This window comes from Myxine glutinosa, chromosome 1 (assembly GCF_964187855.1).
Source record: "Myxine glutinosa chromosome 1, kmMyxGlut1.1, whole genome shotgun sequence".
In the NCBI taxonomy this organism is placed as follows: domain Eukaryota; kingdom Metazoa; phylum Chordata; class Myxini; order Myxiniformes; family Myxinidae; genus Myxine; species Myxine glutinosa.
The window spans coordinates 206,030,582-206,052,596 of NC_136261.1; the positions used below are offsets into that span (position 1 = coordinate 206,030,582).

The 22,015-nt window shown below is 52.9% G+C and overlaps 2 protein-coding genes across 2 annotated transcripts in view; one reads left to right on the plus strand and one right to left on the minus strand.

Annotated features, from left to right (window-relative positions):
- The window catches only part of LOC144890870 (uncharacterized), a 946,020-nt gene that overhangs the window by 806,983 nt on the left and 117,022 nt on the right, over nucleotides 1–22,015 (minus strand). The window lies entirely within an intron of this gene.
- Nucleotides 21,270–22,015, plus strand: part of LOC137433023 (uncharacterized) — a 134,870-nt gene continuing 134,124 nt past the window's right edge. The window contains exon 1 of the mRNA XM_068125412.2: nucleotides 21,270–21,396. The gene's annotated coding sequence lies outside the window, so the exon portion shown is untranslated. The remainder of the gene's footprint in view (nucleotides 21,397–22,015) is intronic.

Genomic DNA, 22,015 nt, shown 5'->3' on the forward strand with positions numbered 1-22,015 from the left:
TACACGTTACATTAACTCACTTACACTACCCCAGGGTCATGCCCGCCAATCGGCATCTTTAAACTATGTGGTTCTAAAAAACAATTCCCATTGACCACTCTGCGGTGCCCATGAATTTGGGTCTCACTCCCCAATTTTTCAATCTGTGCCTTTGCACAATTTCGGGGCTGGGTCGTGTGGCTCCACTAGCAGGTATACCTACCTGCGCACCTGCGCCACTGAAGTCACCACCCGAGCTTACCTTGCTCCTTGCGACTACCTAAATTGGGGAAGGCCCCTCCTGGCTCTCTCACCCCCTGATGCCCTCTCTGGCATTGGGCTACCCGGGTCCTTCTCCTGGATCCTCGGGCCCCACTGAACACTACTCATAACCCTAACTGGCTCCCAGAGCCTACCTGCGGCCTCACCTGGCCGACAAAGTACCAGTGGCGGAGTGCTCCAATAACCATACGCACCAACAAGGCCCACACGCCCAGCCATTCCACAGACTCATGCACCCAACCAAGCACTTCATTGCCACTACCTGCACCATAGGTGTCAATATCCAAACAATTTACCTAAGCCCTCTACCTGACTTTAAACTACCCACCCCGGGTATTCGTGAAGGGGTCCATCTCCCCCCATTCACTCCTTCGCACCATGCATTCCACGCCTTTTATTTCACACCAAGCATTCCACACCAAATATTCTCACACACACCATGTTCTCTTGCACACCTCTTGTGCTCTCATACCTGTTCCCCACTTGCACACCATGCAAGTCAATTCACTTCAACACACTCCATTCGTCCTCAATACACCACTTCTGGTTATCCCCAACCAATGCCTCATTTGCTCAAGCTCAACACCATCCTCACACACATGGCATCATCTAACTAACTACTTCCCCTAATACTCGTGCTTCCCGTCATCCCTTACACTAAGCACTCCCTCGTCATTAACATCCACCTAATCTCTCTACGTCCCCTCTACTTGTACAAAAGTCACTACTTCACTCTTGTCCTTATTGTCATCTCTAAATCCCTAACAATATCCTAGCCCGCCCTCGGCTAGTTTTCACTGCCACCCCCATAATCTACTGCTTATGTGCCCCAAACAGGTTCGTGTGAGAAATGGTGAAACCACCACTCCCCCATGCCGGGTACCATTCGCCAACACTATGGCTAATCCGTCCACTGTACTCGAGCCTCTCCGTGCGGCAATACATTTTCGTCACAGCTCGGCTTCGAAAAGCCGAGCAATGCATGCGGGTGGTTGGTCTACTGTACGTTGGGTCCGTCCAGTATTTTCGATTCAGGGGAGGAGGTTTTGTTTGACCAACGTTCAAGGCGCCATCTCTGCGCGGAGCCTTTCGGTCCCCTGCACAATGGCCCAACCATCCACGGTCGGAGCACCGCACCCGCCAGGGGGTGGCAGCTCCGACCTCTCCTGCCCCCCCCCCCTCGAACCGTGCTGTTTGCCTTTCCCGCCAAGGTGCGGCACCGACCATATAGGGCGGGGCCCAGCACGAATCGTGCACGCCGCCACGGCAACGATCCCCGCTGCACACAAAGCACACCACGCACCGAGGGCTCGCGTCGGCTACACGTCGCCCTAAACACTCCATGAATTTGGGTCTGCGTCGTCTGCGTCGATGCCCGGGCCGTGTTTTCACCCCACGCGACCCGTTCCTCACTCGCACAACGCGGCGCTCCAGCCCCTCCCATACACTCCCTGCATTCTATTACAGCACTCTCCCGTGCATTCTCTTCCCTTACACACTCAGGTGCACACTACTCAGGCGCACTCATGCCGTTCGCACACTCCATTATCACACATCCTCACGCACAACCTGGCACACTCATACTACTCGCACACTCTGTTACACACTCGGCCATCGCACATCCTCGCGTACACTCTTGCGCACACTCCTCCGTTACGTACTCCGTAACGTCCACGGGTGTGCACTCTCTGGGTACACACCCAATCATGCGCTCTGGTGTGCACTCCTGCACACTCCCGACAACACGCCCCGGTGTGCATTCGCTCTCACTCTTGGCCATCGCACACTCTGTATCACACTCTTCTTCGACACACTCTTCCCACTCACACTCCGTCATACACTCGCGCTTCGGTGCGCACTTTTTTTGCACACACGCGCCATTCACTCGCGTACATCGCACCACGGACCCTTCCACGAGCGCCCGGGTTTCGTCGGGATCCCAAGCGCGCCAAAAATGTTTTCCCGCCAAACACTTTCGCGCCATACACACCCCTACTCACCTTAAGGACCCTCTTCCAGGGCAGCACCTGCAAACTCATTTTTTTTAGGAAGCACGACATCACAATGCAAATCCAGACTTTGAGTGCATTCCATTTCTTCCCTCGATGCTATTTCCTCTATTTCTGCCATCTCCTCGGCCCCAATTTCAACTATGATCTCTTTTTCCTCGACGACCGCCGGCGCCGATAAAATTTCTTTTTCCAATTCGGCGGCCGTCGGCTTTTCCACACCCCGAGTCGCGATTTCTATCCCCTCGGTCAATGTAGCCGCGCTCTGCTCTACCCCGCTCCTTACGCGCTACTCACACCGCGTTACCTCGTCGTGTACCACCGCGACCTTCCCGCTCGACCTGCGCCTTATGTCCTCCCCCATCTTTTTTATTTGGCCACCTATTTTGTTTTCAAACCCCAATAACCCATCTTTCATCTCCTGGGTGGATTTGTCACTGTTACGCCTTGCTTAGTCCCTCAGTTCTCTCGTTTCCTCACTCCTTTTATTATTGTCGCACTTTGACTTTGCCATGTATTCGCTGAATCGTGCCATGAACTGCTGCAGGTCAAAGACCGTTGGTACAGCGGGTTCGGCTCTCGCCGCCATGTGCGAGGCGCCGCTATTTTCTACCCCTACGGCCGGCCCCTCATCGATGTCCTCCTCTTATCCCACTTCTTCCCGGGGGTCCTGGGTTATCAATTCTTCCTCCTGATCTACCTCCTCTTCTACCCCCACCGGCATTCGACCACTTTGGCTAGCCATGGCACGAATTAAAATTTTGGGATTTAAAAAAAACTAAATTTTGGTCGCTCGTAATCTTGGGCCAAATTTGTCCAAAATAATTTTGATAGGGTTCCAAATCCCATTTCCCGACACCAATTGTTGCGGCCAATATGCCAAATTGGTGTCCAAAATTTTGTCTAAATTTTTTTGTCCCAGGTTCCAAATCCCACTCCTGACACCAAATGTTGCGGATCTGTCGCAGGCCTTCTCCCCTTATCAAGGGGGGATTAATCCCCTTGTCTTTACTGACCTGGCGCTACCTGAGACCTATTACGTCCCTTCCGGACAGTGCCAAATAGGGTTTCGGGACCAAATTCGCTCGTACCTAAGTACTAGCACTGCCATGGAAGCGAAGAAATAAGCCTCGCATGAACCACGTGTGATGGTTATATGCCGAGCAGTTTGCGTACACGTGATCCGCGCCGGTATAGATAATGGAACCCCGATTCAAGCGGTTTTACCCGTGCCACGCTTAGTCAATGGAGAAATCACAAAGACGATCGAATACAGAAGAAAAGGAAGAACAAATAGATTTAATTCTTATGGCACGTATTTACAGCTCAGGACGAAGAGACACAGGGCAACTTAGACAGTCTTATGCTTAATACCCCAGGACAAACGGGCCCGTCTCACTCACACTCACACAGGGATTGCAGATGGGCAGGATGATGTTCTCCAGCGCCACGGTGGTCGTCCAGGCTCGGCCCCGTCTCACTCTCCACGGTCCCCGGCACATCCCGCAAAGATGGAGGTAGGCGAAGGCAGGAACTCGTATCGTGTCGCTCGAACAAACGGGTAATCTCGGGGCGAACGGTAGAGGGTGGACTTAGCGTGGCTGGCAGTTATTCAGCCGCGTTCACTCGCTTTGGCCGAACCGCGCAAGTTATCAACACCCTGGCTGCGCCCACGTATTCCTCGTAACCAAGTTCATACAGTGCGGATGATTCTCTTCAAGCGCGTCTCCCTTCTCATAACTCAGAAGTCACTCCAGCGCACCTCTCCCATAACTCTGGGGACTCCCGACTGAACTCATGCGCAACTCAATTGAGTACTGCAACTGACGAGCGCCTCTCCCTTCTCATAACTGAGGTGGGGGCTTCGCGCGATCGGTTTTATTGCCACGCCCTTAGCCCGATCGATGTTCCAACCACACCCTGTGACACAGTGCTGCAGTCACACGCTGTGAGCCCTGATTGGTGACTCATGCTTACCATCCGCACTGCCGCCGCACCGAGCTCAACCCTCCTCCACCTGCCGAGGCCCACCTCGTGTTAACTCGCGCCCAGGACAACTTGGGCTTTTTAGCCGCAATGGATCGAGCCTATGGACGTGGAATGGTTGGTAGAAGTAGGGCCTATCCTCCTGTCTTTACAACAATGCAGGATTAACATTGGAAGGGGCCTACTCTCACATATACTAAGACATAACTATACTACAAATGAGGCTACATGTTGCTCGTGTGACTATCTATGGGGGGCAAACCTTTAACCTTAATTGAACTTTACTGGACACATCTCAAAACCGCAGCAATATTATACATGAGCATATGAGAGACGGAAAGAAAGGCACAGGAGTGACAGACGGGCCTGTCTTCTGTCCTTCAAGATTTCGAATCAATATCTGTGGATGCAATATTTGTGCATCTGCCTGGCTAATTATCCCATATGAGTGGAGGTTTGTCTTTCTTTCCCCAAAGCTAAGATAATGTTCTGCTATGAAATAACTATTCTAAGGGACCTGTATGGCAGTTGCCATTACTTCGTAGCGGTTTCCCAAAACTGCAACAATATGTATATATATATATTGTTACAGACACGACTTTGATGTTATGGTGGGCCGAGCGGAATGGCCGCCGTGTCCGCACAAGTTTACCCGATTATGCTCGAACGTTGACTAAGTCGCGCTATGCTAAATCAATGATGGAAAAGACACAACGGCTGGATTAAAATGACACGACACCAAGGGTTCAGTTCTCAAGACCTCCGGAGGAGGTTATATTAGGGCGGAAGGTCAGATTACAACGACAAGAGGGACAGCATAGAAAGGCAGGCACTTAGACACACTCTTATATTAGCCCCGACAGACGACAGATAAACGGGACAAAACTGACTCACACGGGGATTGATGGCAAGGAAAGCGGGTAGTCGATGGCTCAAGGTGCACTCTTGGCTCAAGGACAGAATCGACCCGGTCCGGTCCAGAGATGCAGTAGGTCTCACTCAGCGCTCGGAGGTGGTGACTGGCTCTTCTTCAAGCTGGGGGCGCATCTCACGTCACGTCCGGTAAGTGGCCGCGTATATCCGGCGGGGAGTGACACGCCCTCGGCTCGTTAGCTCCGCCCCAGATGGAATCGGCCCGTTGCTTGTCATTGGGTGCGTGCGGGGGGGTTACCGGCTCCGCCCTTGACGAGGGGCTGACAGGGAGCCCCTTCGTGGTAACCCCGTCGGAGCGCATGGTCAATGGCGGCTAACCGAGCCGGTGTGAGGACGCACACTCCCCCCCGCGCCGCGCCGCCCCCATTCTCCTCTGTTGTTGTAGTTGTAGTTGTAGTTGTTGTTGTTGTTGTTTCATGGGGAAGATGGGAGGAGGTAAGGGGAGGTCCTAAACTCACTACTGGTGCCATACGATCACATTCTGGTGCAACGAAGAGTCAGAATTAATGGAAACGAGTCCTTAACTGACATAGACTAAGAATAACTAGCAAGATGTCCTATAGTTGTCTACGTGAGATGCGGTGAACCTGGGCACGACATTTAATGGGGGAAAAAGGGGAAGGTCGGTTCTACAGAGTGTTATTTACAGGCAATGGGACTAGGGAATGGGGGATTGGGGATAGTTGGGGAGTATTGGGGAAATAGGGGAGTATTTACAAGCGGATATTGAGGCCAAATGCCATATCCGCAACATTGCACCCTTCTCTACCCTCGGGGCGTCCCGACCCGATAAATTTTTACCTATTTTAGTGTGGCACTCAGATGTAGTTCCCTCTACTATTAACTCTACCCTGAGTGCGACAGTTTTACAGATGTTCACAAATGAGTAAATATGTCCCCCTGCGACGTTGCACCCTTCTCACAGAAACACACCCACAGGATAACCGAATTGCGGAAAGAATTCGCAAACTAAACATACAGCCGGTAGGGAGCATTATTTACAAGACTACGCTGCTATTTACACTACGATCCAGGACCTGTTTTTGGAGGAACACATGCAGATGTTATGCATAGAGAGAGCACGCATGCCAGCATCGATACACCAACCCACGAGTGCTCTGTGGCCTTACGGCCTTTAATAATGTGCAGAACACCCCTTCCAAGCATCAAAAGCACCACCCCATAACACAGTCAGCACCATCCGGTGCACCAATAAAGTGTTTATAAATCACCGGTGGTGTCGCAGCCGGCCGATGTTCTGCCGCTGGTCTTGCCTTCGTGTGGTGCACTTGGTGTTCTTGCCTCTTTCAAAAAAATAAAGAAAGGCGCCAACCGCGTCCATTTCTGTATTGTGGCCGTCAGGGGGCCAACTATAAGTGGTTCACCTTGTATGGCATAGGTGCCACGTTGACCCATAGGTCCATCAATGGGTGGTGCTTGGCCGCAAAAGAACTGCGGTACATTGTGGGTGGCCACCAAAATTGCGGTCCATATGGTGTATCGATCCAGGCAGCAAGCAGCGAAAGTGCAGGCCCACAACTGCGTAGCCAGCACCTCTCTCTCCTCTCTCTCTGCCCCAAAACCAGATCCTCGGAGGTGGGAGACAAAAGAAGCAGACAAGTGAGTAAGGTGGTAAGGGCGCAAAAGTGCACGCAATGCAAGGTAATGCACACTGGGGGCACATGGGAACCAGGTGAGACAGGTACGTTCCTACCGTACGCCCCCCCCCCCCCCACCAGGTAACCTACATGGCCCCTCCCTTACCCCTTACTGTATCCACAAAACACAACACTACCCATAAACATCTATTTTACAAATCAACAACCATCCCTACTGTCTTCCCCGTTCCTCCCATATACCAAATTCGTCTTCTCTCCCTCCTAACCAATCAAATTTGCCATTTTCAACTTTCATCAAAATTTGCCATCTCCAACTCAACATCAGAATTTGCTATCACCAATTCATCATCAGTCCCTCCTAGGGAGGGAGAGATGGAATCACCCCAATGTCTCATCCACGTCGTGATGCGTCTCACAAATCCACACAGCAATTCTCATTTCCTGCACCAAAACAAAGAAAACACAGGTGTGGAGTCATCATCATCACCACAGGTAAGTGGCTGCATATGGTGCGACAGGTTCATCAATCCTAACTATTTCCTAAATGACTTTAACAACTTTACACTACCCGGGGTCTTTCTCCGGCCAAACCATTGGCCCTCTTACACTATGGGTTCTAAAAACCAATTCCCATTGGCCAAACTGTGGTGCTTTTCAATTTGGGGTCTCACTCCCCCGATTCATCTCCCGGTGCCCTCGCACAATTTCTGGGCCGCGACGTGTACCTCTCTCAGCGGGTCTACCCACCTGCACACCCCCACCACTGCAGTTGCCTCCGAGCTTACCTGCTCCTTACCCTAACCTAACTACCTGGGGAAGGCCATCTGGCGCTCTCCCCACTCGGTGCCCTCTCTGGCACTGGGCTGCCCGATCCACACCCGGGATCCTCAGGCACCCACTCACAACTACCGGCTCCCAGAGCCCACCTGCGGCCTCACCTGGCCGACATCCTCACAGTGGTGGAGTGTCCAAACCAACTACACACACTAACAGGCTACACGCCCAGCCATTTCCACAACACTAATGCACCCATCCACAATACCATTCTGTCACCCGCACCACAGATGCCAATATCCAACCACAATTTACCTGTACCCTCTACCTAACACTTACACTACCCGCCCCGGGTATCCGTGATGGGGGTCCACTCTTCCCCCATTCACACCTTCGCACCATGCACACCACTCCGTACCACTTACTCCAACTCTCTCCACACACCTGTACCTGCACACCTGTGCTCTCACACCTTGGTGCCGCCTGCACCCTTCTCTCCCCAAGCGCATTCGCGCTGATCCACAACACTCATTACTCACACACTGCTCCACACACCTGTCCAGTTGCACACCTGTGCAATCACACCTGTTCAGTTGCACACCTGTGCAATCACACCTGTTCAATTCTCAACCACACGGCATCATCTCAGCTAACTACTCCCCTCTGAAACTTGCGCTTCCCAGTCGTCCCTTTAAACTATTGCGCTCCCTCGTCATTATCATCCATACTAATCTACCTGCGTCCCCACTACAGGTATCAGTCACTAACTAAACTTAACGTCACCTAATGTCATCTTCTAGGGCCCTATCAATATAACCTAACCCACCCGGGCTAGTTTTCACTGCCATACACCCCATAAGCTATTGCGCATTTGCCCCACTATGGGAAGGGTGGCAGGGATGCCACCCTTACCCACCGGGCCCATCGCTCCTTAATCCCCCAGTCCTCTGGCACTAATAAGCCCCCCTTATTCAGAGGTACTGGGTCCCGCCTCGGCATCTAAAGCCGAGGCAATCCACGGGGGCGCCTGCTCGCCGGTGTAAGGTCTTATCCAGTCGGCGTGGACGATCCGAGGGAGGGCTCGTGGCCCCATTTTGATCTTAATGACCACGTCACAGATTTGCGACAGGACGACTCCTGGGCCTTGCCAGGGGGAGGTGAGCTTTGGGCACCTTCCCTTCCGCCTCCGGGATTAAAGAACCAAATCTTCATCCCCGGAGCGTATTGACTCCCCTGGCTCCGGTCGTCGTACCTGCGCTTCATCTTTTCCCCCGCCAGATGGAGTTGGCGGCGGGCGAAGGCATGGACTAGCTCCATGCCTTCCTCGAGGTGACGTGCGTACCCCTCCCTCGGCGGGTTAACCACTGTGTCTGGCACGGGACCGCATAGCAAGTCGGCGGGAGCCCGTAACTCCCGCCCATACATAAGCAACGCTGGACTGCATGCGGTGGCCCCGTGCTGGCTGGTTCGGTAGGCCATAAGCAAATAAGGGAGATGTTCGTCCCAGTCATCCTGACGGGTGGCGGTGAACAGTGCCAGTTGTTGGATTAGAGTTCGGTTAAATCTTTCCACCATCCCGTCAGATTGAGGTCTTAAAGGCGTTGTTCTGGTTTTCCGAATTGACAGGAGACTGCACACATCTTTTAGCAATTTGCTCTCAAAATTTCGTCCCTGGTCGGTGTGCAACTCCTGTGGAATCCCATGCCGGCACACAAATCCTTCCACGAAGGCCTGCGCTACCACCCCTGCTTCTTGGTTGGGGAGGGCGTAGGCCTCCGGCCACTTGGTGAAGTAGTCCATCACAACGAGGATGTACTTATTACCTAGGCGGGTGCGGGGTAGTGGGCCTAGGATATCCATGGCCACCCGCTCTAGGGGGGCCCCCACCTGGTGTAATTGAAGGGGGGCCCTCATCCTCCGTGCTGGTCCCTTTTTGGCAGTACAGGCGTCGCATCTCCGACACCAGTCCTGTATGTCGCGCCCCATATTCACCCAATAAAACCTCCGGCGTACCCGCGATGTTGTCTTTGTCATGCCCAAATGGCCGCCGGGGCGGGTACCATGCACCTGTTGCAATATATCGGTCTTAAATTTGTTTGGGACTACCACCAGCCAGGAAGTTCTATCAGAGGGAACCTCCACCCACTTGCGATACAAGATGTTATCCTTCAATTCCAGAGTTTTCCGCTGAGCCCAATATGCCTTTGTTTGCGCCCCGAGGGGGGTGACCTCTTCCCCATTAGGTCTTTGCCCCAATTTGACCCAATTGAACACTGGCCCCAGGACAGGATCCTCCTGCTGGGCCGTGCTCCATGCCAAAGTTCCGAATTCCTCGTCCGCGGTTAGTGGCAAAATTGGCCCTCTCACCCGGGTTGCCCGGACGACGAGAATCGGGGCAGAATCGCCCAATTGCTCCCTCTCCTCGTGTCTCGCACAAAATTTACAGTTTTCCCCCAGACAAGGACGCCGAGAGAGTGCGTCCGCATTACCATGGGCCTTCCCGGCCCTATGGGCCACATCAAAATCGTACTGCTGCAACTTTTCCAACCACCTTGCAATTTGGCCCTCCGGTTCCTTGAACCGAAGGAGCCATTGCAAGGAGGAATGGTCAGTTCTAACCAAAAATTTCCGCCCGTACAGGTACGGGTGAAAATGGTTCATGGCAGCCAGCATGGCCAATAACTCTTTGCGAGTGACGCAATAATTTCGCTCGGGCCTACTTAAGGCCCGACTATAGTAACCAATCACTCTCTCCACGCCCTCCTGTGTCTGAGACAAAACTGCGCCCAATCCTTCCTGGCTCGCATCCGTGTCCAGGGTAAATTTCACTAGTGGGGTAAGCTAGAAGGGGTGCGGATGTTAGACACCCCTTCAATTTTTGGAAGGCCTCGTGGCACTCCCGTGTCCAATTAAATCGCGTCCCCTTCTCCGTAAGCCGGTGGAGGGGACGGGCCAACTCCGCAAATTTCGCCACAAAGCGCCGGTAGTAGGAGCAGAGTCCCAAAAATCCCCGCACCTCTTTGATGGTACGTGGTGCGGGCCACTCCTCTACCGCTTTAATTTTGTCTGGGTCCGTTTTTACCCCCTCGCGGCCGATCACGTGACCTAGATAGGCCACCTCTCTTGCAAACAAAGTGCACTTACTCGGGTTCAGCTTCAACCCTGCCTGTCTGAGGCACCCGAACACCTGGTCCAAATTAGCTACTGCCTGGGGGAACGTTTGGGCATGTACCAGGACGTCATCCAGGTACACCAGGCACGACTGCCATGGCATGCCGCCTAGTACATGCTCCATCAACCTTTCAAAGGTGGCGGGGGCGTTACACAAACCAAACGGCATCACAGTAAACTGATACAGTCCCTTACCTGTGGAAAATGCCGTTTTCTCCTTCCCTGCCCTATCCATCTCCACCTGCCAATACCCACTCTTGAGGTCCAAAGTCGAGAACCAATTTGAGCCCGCAACGGCATCGAGGGTGTCATCAATCCTTGGCAGGGGATATGAGTCCTTGAGTGTCACGTTGTTTAGCTGGCGATAGTCCACGCAGAACCGCATGGTCCCATCCTTCTTTTTTACCAGCACAACAGGTGACATCCAAGGACTTCCCGAGGGCTCGATCACGCCTGCGTCGAGCATTTTTTCAACCTGCTCGTCAGCTTCCGCCCTCTTGCTCCAAGGGAGCCGTCGGGCGGCCTGACGAATAGGCCGGGCCTCACCGGTGTGGATCTGATGTTTCACCAGGCCCGTACGTCCAATATCCTCGGTGGACAGGGAGAAGAGGTCCAAATGGGACCCAACCAGTTTGTGTAAGGCCTCCCTCTGGGTACCTCCCAACTCTACGCTACTACGATTTACCATCTCGCAAATGGGATCGGGCCAATTCCTACTTGTTATTGAAGGCTCCCCCCGGGGTCGGCTCGGCTGGACGTTCTCGCCCCTCACTGTCGCGACTTCCTCAACTGGGGTGCAGCCAGCTACCCTCATGCCCCTTACTATAGTGCGTGGTTCTGTACTCATATTTATTACTCGGACGGCCACTACCGGTCCGTCCGTTTTTACAAGGGTGCGGCCCACGATTAAACCCGGTATGGACTGCGCTGCCACCGGTTCGACCAGGCCGCAGGACTCCTGCCACGTTGGGCGAGCTGCCCACCGGGCCGGCACTATCGCCTCGGCCCTTGGGGGGATGGTCACGGCCTCGGAAGCCTCCAGCTCCGCTCTCTCGGCCGTGCTCACTCCCCCTAACGGCAGCTCTTCTACTCCCACCTGCAGGATCCCCCGGCACAAGTCGATTTTACAGCCGCTGGCAGTCAACAGGTCCAACCCTATTAAACATGGGTCGCACACCTCCGCCACCCAAACATCTATCTCCCTCCTTACCGACCCTAACTTGAGGGTCACAGAACCACGCCCTATGATCGGGGCCGTTACCCCGGTAGCAAGCTGCAAACTATAATTTTGCAGGCGCTGGATCTTATCCCAGCCACCTGCGCTCGAATCAAGGACCACAGGGCTGATGATCGTGGCGCTAGCTCCTGTGTCCACTACGGTGTCTACCCCCACGCCGGCAATTTTGCATCTAATTGTCAGGCTACCGGTTCCAATTTGGCCACAATAAATGACCTGTCGCGTCAATGAGGGCTCTCCTCCATCCTCTGCTGCCGAACACCGCCCTACGTGCCCGACACCTTCTAGTTTCCCGGGGTCTGGCGGGGGGGGGGGTGTCTGGGGTCGGCTAACCCGCTCCCCCCTGGGCGGAGTTGAGGACCTCAACCGCCGGGGATCATCCCGGCGCGCGGCTCGACAGTGCCGCGCCAGGTGACCCAGACGGTTGCAGGTATAGCACCTCACCTGATAAGGTGCTTGCCTCCGGAATTCCAAATTTCCCCCCCTGTAGGTCCGAATTGGATTACCCGCTCGTGGTCCACCGCGGGCCACCTCTGGGGCCGCCTGCCATGGTCCAGGTCCCGCCAGGCGCTGGTCCACCAGCCTCCGGACCATGCCCGCCAGGTCAGGACCCACGTCGGGGGCGGGCCCCCTAAGGGGTCCGCCCTCCATCGGGGGTCCCACCTGGCGGACCCCCATTGCGAGACGCTCGCCCCCCCGGGCCAGGGGCCTCGCTGCTTCCCAACGGGCCGCAGCGTCAGCCGCCTGGCTCAGAGTCTGCGGGCGCCACATGGCGAGCTGTTGCCGGAGCTCAATATCCGGGAGGGCCTGGATAAAATGGTCCAGCGCCAGGCTTTCCCGGGAATCCGCTGCCATGCTAGCATGTGCGATCCCCACTGCGCGGCGAATGTCGTGGGCAAGTTCCCCGATGACTTCCTGGGGCTTGCGCTTTCGCAGCGCGAGCTGAGCTTTAACAAGCTCGCTCTGCTGTTCTATGCCAAATCGATTAATTAGGGCGTCGCGGAGGGCTGGCAGGGTGAGAGCACCCGCTGGTAATGCCGTCAGCACCTCCGCCGCCGCGCCGCGCAATGCGGCCACCAGGTGTACTCCACCTTCGTCCTCACCCCAACCGTTGCCCTTACACACACAGTCGAACTGCGCCAGGTACGCGCGTAGATCACTCTTGCCGTCATACGGCGCGAGTGGGACCTTGTGGGACCACCTCGTATGCGAGTCGTTGCCCGCCGGCCGGACCCCGTGCGTCGCCCCTTGCGGGGTCAGCGCGGGGCCGAACCGGCCGGGCCCCCACAGTACATTACCCCCAAGGGGCTCTCGTGCCTCCCCGGTCCCTCCAACAACTACCCCTGTTGGTGTCGATGCATGGGTCACACCTCCGCAACCCGCTACCCATTCCATACCACCACAACCTTGCTCACCCACACCTCGCACCTCTCGTTCCATACCCTCCGGACCAGCCATACACCTCACTCTTGGCCTCTCACGAACATCCGGGTCTATCTCGACCCCCAAGCTTATTAAATCACCTGGCGCATCATACGCACGACCATATTGGTCACCACTTACACCGGGTCCTCTTTCTCTTCGCTTCTCCTCCATCACCTGCGAATCCCTCATCCGGTTAATGAGCACATCATCACGATTCGAACACAGACTTTGGACCAATTCTTTTACCTCCTCTTTTATCTCTTTATTATCCTCTCTCCGTCGCTTCTTAATTTCGCTCACCCCTTCTTCCACTTCTTCTAATTTCTGTTTCACCTCCTTCATCTCCTCGTGCGCCCCTTTAAGTTCTTCCTCTAACTCCACTTTATTTTTTTCTATGTGCTCCCGCACCTCCCGCTCTTTAACCTCCATCACCTCTACCACTTTGTTCATTTTCCTCGTCAGGTCCTCATGTACCGTCTGACACTCTTTTTTAATTACCCCCTACGTCCTTTTTCATCTCCTTCTGCGTCGATTTTAACCCCTCTATTACCGCTGTGTTCTTCTTTACCTGTTCCCCCAACTCCTTTTGTCCCACTGTCAGTTGTTCTACTCCCAGCGTCAACTCCTCTATACCACTTTGCAATTTTACAGTCCCCTTTCTCACCTCCTTCTCCATGCGCTCCTTACAGTGCCTCACCTCCTCGCGCACTCCTCCGACCTCCTCACTCACTCCTCTTCTGATTTCCTCTCCCATCACTTGCATCTCCTGCCCAGATGCCACCCTCATCTGCTCCATTTCCTCCCTGTGAGCATCCAGTTTGGTTTCTACCCCCATTCTGACCCCCTCTATCTGCTGCCCCATTTGGTTAACTTCCCTTTCCGCTTGGTCCCTCATGTCCCTCAATTTGCCTTCCATCCTGTTTTCTAACCCCTCTAACCCATTTTTCACTCCCTCTATCTGATTCTCCTGGGCGGCCATTCTATTTTCTACCCCCTCTAACCCCTTTTGCATCCCTTCCATTTGATTCTCTTGAGCGGCCATTCTGTTTTCTACCCCCATTAACCCATTTCTCACCTCTTTTATCCCGTTGTCTAACCCCTCAAAATTATTGTCTAACTTCTCACCGGTACCCCTCGCTTCGTCCCTCATTACCCCCATTTGGTTTCCCATTACCCCCAATTGGCCCTCCAATCGCTCACTCTGAGCCCTCATTTCCTCCCTCATTTGCTCGCTATTCTGGGCCATAAGGGCCTTCATTTGTATGAAAAAAAGGTCCAAATTTACCAGCGGCGCCACTACGGTCGCGGGCGTGGACGCCGTGGCCACCTCGTGCGCGACAACGCTATTTTGCGACCCTGCCGCCCTCACTGCTTCGCTCTCCTCCTGTCCCTCATGTCCCTCAATTTGGTCCTGGACCGACCCGGCCTCACTCTCCCCTACCGGACCCCAGCTGTCTTGATCCGCCATAGCGCGACTTTCAAAATTCGGGTTTTTATTTCCGTAAAACAAATCAAATTTCGCCGTTATAATTTCGAGCGCGGGAAACGCGCTCCGGATCGAATTCTACCTCCCCAACACCAATTGTTACCCTAGTGGTACAATTGGTGTTCCAAAATTTGGGCCTAATAAATTTAGTCCCAGGTCCGAATTCCACTCCTCGACACCAATTGTTACAGACACGACTTTGATGTTATGGTGGGCCGAGCGGAATGGCCGCCGTGTCCGCACAAGTTTACCCGATTATGCTCGAACGTTGACTAAGTCGCGCTATGCTAAATCAATGATGGAAAAGACACAACGGCTGGATTAAAATGACACGACACCAAGGGTTCAGTTCTCAAGACCTCCGGAGGAGGTTATATTAGGGCGGAAGGTCAGATTACAACGACAAGAGGGACAGCATAGAAAGGCAGGCACTTAGACACACTCTTATATTAGCCCCGACAGACGACAGATAAACGGGACAAAACTGACTCACACGGGGATTGATGGCAAGGAAAGCGGGTAGTCGATGGCTCAAGGTGCACTCTTGGCTCAAGGACAGAATCGACCCGGTCCGGTCCAGAGATGCAGTAGGTCTCACTCAGCGCTCGGAGGTGGTGACTGGCTCTTCTTCAAGCTGGGGGCGCATCTCACGTCACGTCCGGTAAGTGGCCGCGTATATCCGGCGGGGAGTGACACGCCCTCGGCTCGTTAGCTCCGCCCCAGATGGAATCGGCCCGTTGCTTCTCATTGGGTGCGTGCGGGGGGGTTACCGGCTCCGCCCTTGACGAGGGGCTGACAGGGAGCCCCTTCGTGGTAACCCCGTCGGAGCGCATGGTCAATGGCAGCTAACCGAGCCGGTGTGAGGACGCACACTCCCCCCCGCGCCGCGCCGCCCCCATTCTCCTCTGTTGTTGTAGTTGTAGTTGTAGTTGTTGTTGTTGTTGTTGTTGTTGTTTCATGGGGAAGATGGGAGGAGGTAAGGGGAGGTCCTAAACTCACTACTGGTGCCATACGATCACATTCTGGTGCAACGAAGAGTCAGAATTAATGGAAACGAGTCCTTAACTGACATAGACTAAGAATAACTAGCAAGATGTCCTATAGTTGTCTACGTGAGATGCGGTGAACCTGGGCACGACATTTAATGGGGGAAAAAGGGGAAGGTCGGTTCTACAGAGTGTTATTTACAGGCAATGGGACTAGGGAATGGGGGATTGGGGATAGTTGGGGAGTATTGGGGAAATAGGGGAGTATTTACAAGCGGATATTGAGGCCAAATGCCATATCCGCAACAATATATATATATATATATATATATATATATATATATATATATATATATATATATATATATATATATATATATATATATATCCCATATGTAAAACTAGTAAAAAGTAAAAACTAGTAAAAGGACACACTAGTAAAAGGGCCATCAAATATGATGGGTTGGATCAGCTTATTTGATGGTGCAGCATATGGATGTGCGTGTGTTGCACATCTTGTGCAGTGAATTTCACTTCCCCGCGACCTTGTATTTATTGTAATTTTTTTTTTTAACTCCTCTTTACACTGCCCTTGAGGCTCGGTTTGCAAGCCACCATCTACAGATAGAAGATACAAATTTTTTCCCTACCTTTGGCCTAGGTTGACCTCAAAAATAATTGGTGGTTGAATTCAGTGACCTGATATGCAAATCCTCTTAAAATTTCATGTCAATCAGATGAAAATTGAAGATTTTAGAAATTCCCACCTAGGTTGTTGGCCTTTGACCTGTGTTGACCTTTCAGCCTATGTTGACCTCAAAAATTAATTGGTAGTTGAATTCAGTGACCTGATATGTTTATCCTCTTCAAATTTCAAGCCAATCGGATGAAAATTGAGGATTTAAAAAATTTGACAAGGTTATTTACGTTTGGCCTATGTTGACCTTTTGACCTTGTGACCTCATATTCAATAGGCTTCTTCCTTATGACCAACTCTACCATCTGGTGAAGTTTCGTAAAGATCAGTTTAAAATTGTGACCTGTGGACAATTGGCATACAAACAGACAGACAAACAGACACAATGAAAAATCGGTCAGAGACCGAGGACTTGCCGGAATGTACTTTTTTTTTTTGATTTGCCAACCACTCCCCGCCATCACGGTCATCTCTCCAACGCACAATCCCACAAGATATGTGGAAAGGACGACCCAAAACCAATTATCTTCTTTTTGATTCGTATATAAACATCACTAAAAGTAAATAATGACCTCTGCCAAAGTTCAAACGACGTGAGTTTGATCTCTACATGAGAGAATTACACATAGCTATTTGGGCGGAGTATAAGCTAACAGATCGCTGTCTCCATCGATCTTGCCAAGGCCGTAACACTTATCGGCTCAAAATCCTTTTAACTGTTGACTTGGTAGTTTTTACAATGAAGGAAACACGTCCCGGGAGTACATACGACATAGCGATTGTGAATGTGACAGCTCTGAGGCGTCTTTCACTTCGCATCGCAGTGACGGCGAGCACCAACATGGCGCTGTAAGATTAAAATCTGGCTTCAAGCCCCCTCACCACCCAACAGCTATTCCGGCGAATCTATTCCGTCCGGCAAGTAACAAACCAACCAACCGACATACTGATTCCGGCAAGTAACCAACCAACCAACATACTTGCCGGAATCTATTCCGGCAAGTAACAAACTGACAAACAGACAGGGGTGAAAACATAACCTCCGCCCACCTTTGGTGGTGGAGGTAACGAAATCAGGATAAAGGTCCCAATGAAAATCCGCCTGGGCTTATTTAAACCGTCAAATCCTTCCGCTGTATCACTCCGCCTCGCCGCGGCTTTACGCTGCGCTCACGATTTTCTCGTTTTGGGTGACCTTGAGCTTGACCTTGGGCCAAGAGAGTAAAAAAATTGGGCACAGTCTATTCCAGGGCAAGGGAAATATGTGTGTAAAGTATGGCGATGCTATGTGCAACGATGTAGACATAGTACTGCGCACAACAGACATACTTTCCCTCGCGGTCCCTCTGTGCTGTCTTTCCCTCGCGGTCCCTCTGTACTGTCTTTCCCTCGCGGTCCCACTGTACTGTCTTTCCCTCGCGGTCCCTCTGTGCTGTCTTTCCCTCGCGGTCCCTCTGTACTGTCTTTCCCTCGCGGTCCCACTGTACTGTCTTTCCCTCGCGGTCCCTCTGTGCTGTCTTTCCCTCGCGGTCCCTCTGTACTGTCTTTCCCTCGCGGTCCCACTGTACTGTCTTTCCCTCGCGGTCCCACTGTACTGTCTTTCCCTCGCGGTCCCTCTGTGCTGTCTTTCCCTCGCGGTCCCTCTGTACTGTCTTTCCCTCGCGGTCCCACTGTACTGTCTTTCCCTCGCGGTCCCCCTGTGCTGTCTTTCCCTCGCGGTCCCCCTGTGCTGTCTTTCCCTCGCGGTGCCCCTGTGCTGTCTTTCCCTCGCGGTGCCCCTGTGCTGTCTTTCCCTCGCGGTCCCTCTGTACTGTCTTTCCCTCGCGGTCCCACTGTACTGTCTTTCCCTCGCGGTCCCACTGTGCTGTCTTTCCCTCGCGGTGCCCCTGTGCTGTCTTTCCCTCGCGGTGCCCCTGTGCTGTCTTTCCCTCGCGGTGCCCCTGTGCTGTCTTTCCCTCGCGGTGCCCCTGTGCTGTCTTTCCCTCGCGGTCCCCCTGTGCTGTTTTTCCCTCACGGCCCCCCTGTGCTGTCTTTCCCTCATGGTCCCTCTGTGCTGTCTTTCCCTCGTGGTCCCTCTGTGCTGTCTTTCCCTCGCGGTCCCTCTGTGCTGTCTTTCCCTCGTGGTCCCACTGTGCTGTCTTTCCCTCGCGGTCCCCCTGTGCTGTCTTTCCCTCGCGGCCCCTCTGTGCTGTCTTTCCCTCACGGCCCCTCTGTGCTGTCTTTCCCTCGCGGCCCCTCTGTGCTGTCTTTCCCTCGCGGTCCCTCTGTGCTGTCTTTCCCTCGCGGTCCCTCTGTGCTGTCTTTCCCTCGCGGTCCCTCTGTACTGTCTTTCCCTCGCCGTCCCAACTGTACTGTCTTTCCCTCGTGGTCCCTCTGTGCTGTCTTTCCCTCGCGGTCCCTCTGTGCTGTCTTTCCCTCACAGTCCCTCTGTACTGTCTTTCCCTCGCGGTCCCAACTGTACTGTCTTTCCCTCGCGGTCCCTTTGTGCTGTCTTTTCCTCGCGGTCCCTCTGTGCTGTCTTTCCCTCGTGGTCCCCCTGTGCTGTCTTTTCCTCACGGTCCCTCTGTGCTGTGTTTACCTCGCGGTCCTTCTGTACTGTCTTTCCCTCGTGGTCCCTTTGTGCTGTCTTTCCCTCGCGGTGCCACTGTGCTGTCTTTCCCTCGCGGTCCCACTGTACTGTCTTTGCCTCGCGGTCCCTCTGTGCTGCCTTTCCCTCGTGGTCCCACTGTGCTGTCTTTCCCTCGTGGTCCCACTGTGCTGTCTTTCCCTCGCAGTCCCACTGTACTGTCTTTCCCTCGCGGTCCCCCTGTGCTGTCTTTCCCTCATGGTGCCCCTGTGCTGTCTTTCCCTCGCGGTCCCTCTGTGCTGTCTTTCCCTCGTGGTCCCTCTGTGCTGTCTTTCCCTCGCGGTCCCTCTGTGCTGTCTTTCCCTTGTGGTCCCTCTGTGCTGTCTTTCCCTCGTGGTCCCCCTGTGCTGTCTTTCCCTTGTGGTCCCCCTGTGCTGTCTTTCCCTCGCGGTCCCTCTGTGCTGTCTTTCCCTCACGGTCCCTCTGCGCTGTCTTTCCCTCGCGGTCCCCCTGTCTGTCCCCCTGTCTGTCCCCCTGTCTGTCCCCCTGTCTGCTGTCTCCCTCACGGTCCCCCTGTGTTGTCTTTCCCTCAGGGTCCCCCTGTGCTGTCTTTCCCTCGCGGTCCCCCTGTGCTGTCTTTCCCTCGCGGTCCCTCTGTGCTGTCTTTCCCTCGCGGTCCCTCTGTGCTGTCTTTCCCTCGCGGTCCCTCTGTGCTGTCTTTCCCTCGCGGTCCCTCTGTGCTGTCTTTCCCTCGCGGTCCCTCTGTACTGTCTTTCCCTCGTGGTCCCTCTGTGCTGTCTTTCCCTCGCGGTCCCCCTGTGCTGTCTTTCCCTCGTGGTCCCGCTGAGCTGTCTTTCCCTCGCGGTCCCTCTGTGCTGTCTTTCCCTCGCGGTCCCTCTGTGCTGTCTTTCCCTTGCGGTCCCACTGTGCTGTCTTTCCCTCGCCTGCCCCCTGTGCTGTCTTTCCCTCGTGGTCCCTCTGTGCTGTCTTTCCCTCGCGGTCCCTCTGTGCTGTCTTTCCCTCGCGGTCCCTCTGTGCTGTCTTTCCCTCGCGGTCCCTCTGTGCTGTCTTTCCCTCGCGGTCCCTCTGTGCTGTCTTTCCCTCACGGTCCCTCTGTGCTGTCTTTCCCTCGTGGTCCCTCTGTGCTGTCTTTCCCTCGTGGTCCCCCTGTGCTGTCTTTCCCTTGTGGTCCCCCTGTGCTGTCTTTCCCTCGTGGTCCCCCTGTGCTGTCTTTCCCTCGTGGTCCCCCTGTGCTGTCTTTCCCTCGTGGGCCCCCTGTGCTGTCTTTCCCTCGCGGCCCCCCTGTGCTGTCTTTCCCTCGCGGTCCCCCTGTACTGTCTTTCCCTCGCGGTTGTCAGCTCTTTCACGAGCCTCGATTCAGTATTTACAAAGAAAAAAAAAAAAAAAAAAAAAAAAAAGACAGACAAACCAACCAACCAATATACTTGAAAATCTTTGATTTTCACAAGTAACAAACAGTAGTGAAAACAACCCCCTGTCCAACTTCGTTGATGGAGGTAATAACGGTGGGGAAGGCTAAACCTAATAAACCTTTATTTGGGAATAGGAGCAGAAGGGGGTAAAGATGGAAGAAAGTACGTAAAGTAGATGTTGGAGGTATAAGGAGAAGAAGGAAAGAGGTTGGTAGGAGATAGGAATGAAGGAAAGAAAGGGGCAAGGAAATCAGCTTAAATGGCAATAAAAAGGGAAGTATGCGTAAATAATTCTGCCATTATATGTCCCAAATAAATAGATGTTCCCGTACACCTCTACATGATGAAGTGCCTCAAAATTCATATATAATCTCTTGTTCTTACATTATTTTGTGTCACTGGCGCCCTCCTGTGGCCCTGATGCCACATAAGGTACATCTAATATTCACTTGTTCTTTTTACGTGCTTCTTTTGTAATTTTGTTTGGTTTACATTTATTTTTTTCATATAAATATTTTTTGAAGTGCTTGGTGTAGGTGATGGATGTTTCTAGTTCCTAGGTTGGCATTCGTACAAATATTGGAGTGATGATGTGATGGGTGCTGATGTGATGAGTTTCTGGTCTTTAGGGTTTGGTTGTTGGGTATTTCTGGAGGGATCCTGATTACAGTGTGTCAGCAGGTCGTCTGACAGTCTCTGAGACCTGGTCTTTGCACCTGACCAATCTTCAGAGTGGAGATGAGGGTATATATGGGTGCCGAGTGCTTCATCAGTCCTTGCTGCAGGGACAGTGGACCTTACTCACTCTAGCAGGTGAGGAAACATGCTGGAGATGCTCATGAATGATGTCATCAGGAATTAGTAAACATTTTGCTTCCACACTTACCTCATTTCACTGGTGAAATCACTTTGATCTTGCTTCAACCAACTAAATTTTTTCAAATTATACATTGATCTTAGGCTCATAGAGGAGCTTATACATAAATCGCATGCAAACATGTGCATTAGTAGACATCATTGCACTTCAATGTGAATTGAAAGGATAATAGCAGACAATGGACAAATACTGCTGATAAAGTATGGGATTTGAGCTTGAGTTCCTCAATGGGAATGTCTTAGAGGCCAACCCAATTATTTTATACTAACAGGGATACGTAACGTTGCCCGGTGATGTTGGCATTTTGAAAAATCCATTTTTGTTTATGGGTGCCTAAAACGCTTCCCGACACCCACAAAAGAATGGGGTCGGCGATCATTTAATATTACCTTTTACGTAGCTACAAAGGATTTGGCACTATGGAGCGATAAGAAAAAAAATCGAACGTTTTTTTCAAAATCTTCAAACATTTTTTGCCGAAAACATTCTCCGGCACTTACTGATGAACCTCTGAAAGTTTGACGAAGATCCGTTCAGCCATCTCTGAGAAAATTC